The sequence below is a fragment of the Hippopotamus amphibius genome, chromosome 16 (genome assembly GCF_030028045.1).
Source record: "Hippopotamus amphibius kiboko isolate mHipAmp2 chromosome 16, mHipAmp2.hap2, whole genome shotgun sequence".
Lineage (NCBI taxonomy): Eukaryota > Metazoa > Chordata > Mammalia > Artiodactyla > Hippopotamidae > Hippopotamus > Hippopotamus amphibius.
The window spans coordinates 26,494,471-26,500,706 of NC_080201.1; positions in this window are offsets into that span (position 1 = coordinate 26,494,471).

Sequence of the window (6,236 nt, forward strand, 5' to 3'; positions counted from 1 at the left end):
CTGCACTTCGTTCTCTGATGTCTTTCAGTCTTGACAAGTGCTGCTCTATCATCCTGGTAACATCCTTCCTTTTTTGCTCAATAAACTTGTACTCACTCTTCTAGATTCAAGTCAAGTGTTTCCTCCTCCAGGTGTTTTGTTTTCCATATATATTTACTTATTTTTATTGAAATATTATATTAGTTTCAGGTGTACAACATAGTGATTCAATATTTTTATAGATTATACTCCATTCATAGTTATTACAAAACAATGGCTATATTTCCCTGTGCTGTACAATATATCCTTGTTACTTATTTATTTTACACATAGTAGTTTGTACCTCTTAATCCTCACCACTATTTTTCCCCTCCCCTTTCACTCTCCCCACTGACAACCACTGGTTTGTTCTGTATATCTGTGAGTCTGTTTCTGTTTTGTTATATACATTTGCTTGTTTGTTTTTTCAGATTCCACACATAAGTGATAACATAGAGTATCTTTCTCTGATTTATTTAACTAAGCATAATACCCTCTAGGTCCATCCACATTGTTGCAAATAGCAGAATTTCATTTTTTTTATGGCTGGGTAATATTCCATTGGATATATACATACTACATCTTCTTTATCCATTCATCAGTTGATGGACACTTAGGTTGCTTCCACATCTTGGCTATTGTAAATAATGCTGCTATGAACATTGGGGTGCATGTATCTTTTCAAATTAGTGTTTTGTTTTCTTCAGATTTATATCCAGCAGTGGAACTGCTGGATCATATGGTAATGATATGTTTAGTTTTTTGAGGAACCTCCATACTGTTTTCCATAATGGCTGCACCAATTCACAATCCCACCAACAGTGTACTAGAGTTCCCTTTTCTCCACATTCTCACCAACATTTGTTACTTGTAGACTTTTTAATGATTGCCATTCTGACAGGTGTGAGGTGATATCTCACTGTGATTTTGGTTTGCATTTCTCAGATTAGAGCTTTGGAGCATTTCTTCATGTGCCTGTTGGCCACCTGTATATCTTCTTTGGAAAATCCAGGTGGTTTTTCTTGACATCCCAGGTTGGGTGTCTCTGTTCTGCACTCCTCTGGCAGTGGCATCTGTATTTACATTTATACCACACTTAGAGGACCCCAAATAGCAGTTCTGCCTGTCAAGATGCTCACAATCTTACGGCAGATGCTGCATGTTCTTTTATAATTGCCCTTTTTTGCAAGGTCACCCTAGGGTGGTGATATGTTTTAGAAGGACCCTGCTGGCTGCTCTAAGGGGAATGTCTTGAGGGGGAAGACTGGAATCCAACAATCCAGTGAGGGGCTTCTGGTGTGACCTAAAGAGGGCGATGATGTGACCAAGGAGATGAGAGGCAGGTGGCTTCTACTTCCTGTGGAAACGAGAGCTGGGCCTGAATCCTGGCTCAGTCTCTCCCTCACTATAGACTTTGGGCACCAACTTCCTGGCATCATTGTAAGGAAAAAATGATGGAATAAATGTTGTTGTAGTAGCAGTAGTAGAAGTAGTAGTAGTAGAAGTAGTAGTATTCCAGACATATTCTGGAGGTCAACTGGGGAGTGTGGGAGGTGAGGTGATGGAGAAGTAGATTAAGGATGACTCTTGGATTTCTGGAAATGGGTAGTTACGTCAGGAATGACTCAACACAGAGCATGTCAGGGCATATTTGGGATCTGTAGGTGGAATAAGTTCAGGCCTTCACATCTTAGCCCTGGATGGCTCTGAATCCTGGTCCTCACCCCCATGGGCAGGGCAGGGTGGATCCAGCATAGGCAGCCAGAGGGACAGAACTGATTGGAAAAAAACAATAGGCCAATGATCTGAAAGGCTAGACCCTATCAAAGGTGTACTGTGTGGTCCTGAGAAGTCACCTTACTGGCTGGCGCCTGAGCTCATACACGTGAATGAGGGAGACAGCTGCGCCCAGCCCTGGCCTCCCAGACACCGAGCCGTGAAGTACAGGTGATGATGATGTCAAAGCACCTCCTCTTCCTTCAAGATCCACTCACATGTCACCTCCTCCTTGTCACTTCTTCTGGTTCCCCAGCCAGAAGCAACCCCTCTCCACTCGGAGCTCCGAGGACCTCCACGTGGTGGGCACTCACTTACTTACACCCACCCACAGCCCCGGCACAGACTGGCATACAGACGCCACGCACTGCCACGTGTGCTGCCTCCCGCTCCATGCAAGGGGCCAGCATGAGCCAGCGCAGGCGCTGCACATGCGGAGCCGCAGATGGACAGTGTGAACAAAGGATTTTTGAAAATCATTTATTAAAGTCCTTACAGCTCTCAGGTGGAGGTGGGCGGGCGTGCTTCTCCAGAGTAACTCTACACACATAGAAAAGTGTTTGGAGACATTCTGTGAGCCAGTAGGAGAGGTTTCCAGAGGGTCCACCAGCCAAAGACCCGTACATTCTGTGGGGGCTCTGGAGATGCTCTCTGACCACAATGAGGGGCAGAGACACCAGAAACTACACCCCCTGCCCCTGTCTCCTGTTAGCAGGAGTGCCTGCACTCAGGCCTCCCCCAAGCTCTTCTTCCAAGGCTGTGCATTTCCCTGGGGCAGGCTGGGCGTGGAGGACTAGGGTTGAGGGGATACAAAAGGCCCCAGTCAGTCCAAAGAAAGGGCTGCTACTCCAGATAAGGTGGTCCTCAGCCAGCACCATCCCATCCCCACCCAAGGCCCCTAAGAAGCCCCACATCCCCTACCCTGGCTCAGGTGGCCTCTTCTGTCCTTTTCAGGAGGCATGCAAACAGGGCACACCTAGACATCTGCCCAGAGTCACACCCCACTCACTGACTTCCACATGTGCACACAAATGCAAGACACAAGGTCACACTCAAACACAGTCACCCCAACTGCACATGAACATTCTCCGTAGACTCCAAAGAGAGGCATGTTCATATACACCTACTCTCTCTCTCTCTCACACACACACACACACACACCCCCCCCACACCATGTACACATGGGCCCCTCATAAGTACTCTCTCCTTATATACTTTATATGAATATCTACACAGTAGCTGCTGGAGGCTGCTGCTCAGATCCCTGCCCACTTTGCACTGAAGCAATCACTTGCCGGGCAAGGTCACGCAGCAGGGCGGAGAATCAACGCACAGGTACAAAAGCCAGGCCCCCTCACCCAGGTTCAGGACCACTCTGCAGGGCTGCTATAGCTTCAGAGCCTTTGTTCTTGCTGCAACACAGCTCCTCCCTCTCCCCAGTCCTGCTTCCATCATTCCCCCAGGTGGCGATGGCCAGAGTGCTCCCCAAAAAAGTACGAGTCTGTGCTGAGCTCTCTCTTTCCTTAAGCGTCTTCAGTCCCCTGGCCTGGAAGAGATTACATCTATTCTTCCTGCTGCCTGAGGCTGACCCGCAGCACTGATCCACAGTCTGGGCCTGAAGCAAAAGCCCCAAGATGATTCCTGGACAGGCCACCAAAGAGCTGACTCCAGGCTGGGGATAGACCAGGGGATCCTCTTAGTTATCTGCATTTGGTACTGAAATTGGTAAAAGGAATCTAGCCTCTATCTGTGCTTTTGTTCCTAATCTCAAACCCTAGTTGGCTACATGACCTTAGGCAATACTTCCCTCCTTTGGCCTCAGATTCTCCATATATACAGTGGGAAGTCTGGCATTTGGGACACAGGCTTCCTGTGACATCTATAAAGGGCTGCAAGGCATGGTCTAGATCTACGACGCTCCAAATGTGGTCCACGGCCAGCAGCACGGGCCTCACCTGGGGGCTTATTAGAAAAGCAGAATTGCTGGCCCCACTCAAGACCTGCTGAATCAGAATCTGCATTTTCACAAGATCCCTGGGTGGTTCCGACACACATTACAGTGTGAGAAGCACTGTCCCGAACAAGCTCTGAAAGCCCTTTCAGTTTCTAGAGTTCTATGAGCTACCACTTCACCAGGATTGGGATGAAGGGAGGGTGTGGGCCTTTGGGTTGAGAAGGATTGAGAAGGGTTATTGATTTGCCTGCCAAGTTTTGTCTTTGTTGATCCCTGGTGACCAGATAGCTCAATTCCAGGCACCTTTCATGACTCCAGCAGAATTCCCAGTTGTGGTAAGAGTAATTTTTAAACTAATAATATAAATGATTTTGAGGGTTGAGTACGGTGAAGAATGGACTGCTCTGTGACTCAGGACCTCCTCACTATTAGACATTCCTGCCCCCTTTCACCCAGGAGAATCCAATAAACATCTGGATCTACCTGAAGCCCTGGAGGCTGACTTTCCTGAGCTCATCCTAGAAATACTTCTGGCTCTGCCTGAGGATGACCAGGAAATGGGAGAAAGGCCTGGAGAAGCTCCAGATGCCATGCAACAGAGCACAATATCCAGTCATTTCCAACTGCTGGAACCCAGAGCCTGTGAATATGTGAACCCAAACGTTGCCCAGACTGCCTAGGCCAGGGGCTTGTGTGTGGTTTCTTGAATCTGTTTTTAAAACAAAAAAACAAAAAACAGATGGCCCTTACACATACACATATGAGCGCTTACTTGGAAGTTTATATGTAAAATACAGGGAAGTATAGTATCATGGTTGACTCTAGGGCAGGGGTGGCTGCCAGAGGCTCTCTGGTTGCAGTGGCAGGTGGATGGCTTAACGGACCAGCAGCTGCTAATTGGCAGGTTAGGACCAAAACCTGAAATGGAGGATTCAAGAATCCAAGTCATTAATAGTAGGATTGGGAGTAGGAGGTGGGAGGGTGAAAAAACCCTGGGAAATGGCCAGAACGGGTGATCAGTCAGAAGAGGGAAGCCAACCGGCCTCTGCCTTCCCCTGGAGGGAGAGTCAGAAGATGAAGAGCCACGCTGAGCCCTGACTGTGGTGAGAAGAAAGACAGGAAAAACAGTGGGGGCAGAAGGGACAGTCCCTCCTTTGTCCCCCACAAGTGAAATATCATATGTCCTGCAAAGTTCAGATCAAATGCCATCTCCTCCACGAAGGCCTCCCCGATTTCCACAGCTGGCACCAAGTCCTCCCTCCTGTGCCCTCCCACGGTTCTCTCTCCTCCATCTGATCTTCGCCACATTCTGCCTCCTCCTATTATAGCTCCCTTAAAAGGTAGCTAGTGTGTACCCTTTGCACTTGATTTTTTTGCCCCTTCCTTTAGACTCCTGCCTGGAATGGAGACGTGATGGCTTAAGTTGTAACTACCATCTTGGACCACTGTGTGAGGGCCACACCTTAGTGAGGACAGAGGCACAAGCTGGGTCTCTGAGGACTTTGTGGGACAGAATTGCCACATCTGCCCTTGACTGCCTATTTCCATATTTTTACATTAGAGAAACACATTTTCTGTTGATTAAGCTTATTATTTGGGGTCTCTGTTACCTGCAGACAACACCAGTTTTAACTGATACACTGGGAATTATTTCAGACTCCTTTTCTACTTGCCCCTGCATTTAAACACCAAACACGTTTGATTCTTACCCCTTGATATGTCCCAGATCTATAACCTTTTCTCCATCATTGCTACTTCTACCTGAATTCAGACAATCAAGAATTTCTTTTTTAAAGACTTTTTTTTTTTTTTGATGTGGACCATTTTTAAAGTCTTTATTGAATTTGTTACAATATTGCTTCTGTTTTATGTTTTGGTGTTTTAGCCGCAAGGTATGTGGGATCTTAGCTCCCTGATCAGGGATCGAACCTGCATCCCCTGCATTGGAAGGCGAAGTCTTAACCACTGGACGGCCAGAGAAGGCCCAAGAATTCCTTGCCTGGATTATTGTGTCAGCCTTCTTTTGACCTTGTCTCCCTACCTCTTAGGATTGTCCTTTCCAATCCATCTTTCATACCAGCAACTCAAATTAGCTTTCTTACGAGAAAGTTAAATGTATATGTCACAGAGACCCACACCCAGAATGGTGACAATCATTAATATTATCTGTAATTTCTTATGAAGCAAAGATGACAAAGTTGTCTTATTCCCTCCGAAAGGGCAAACATCCTCTTGTGCCCTCCTGATCCTGAATTGAACTGTATCCTTGGTGTATTCTTTCAAACGTTCACATATATTTATGAATGAATGTACAGTATGGTTTTGTGTATTTTAAAATTTTATCTAAAAGGCGCCATATTATACCTATAGTTCTGTGACTTGCTTTCTTATGTTTTGAGATCTGTACATGTTGATACCTATAAACTGAGCTCATTTGTGTCAGTAGTCTGCAGTGCTCCATTGAGTGACTGTTACAGCACATCCGTAT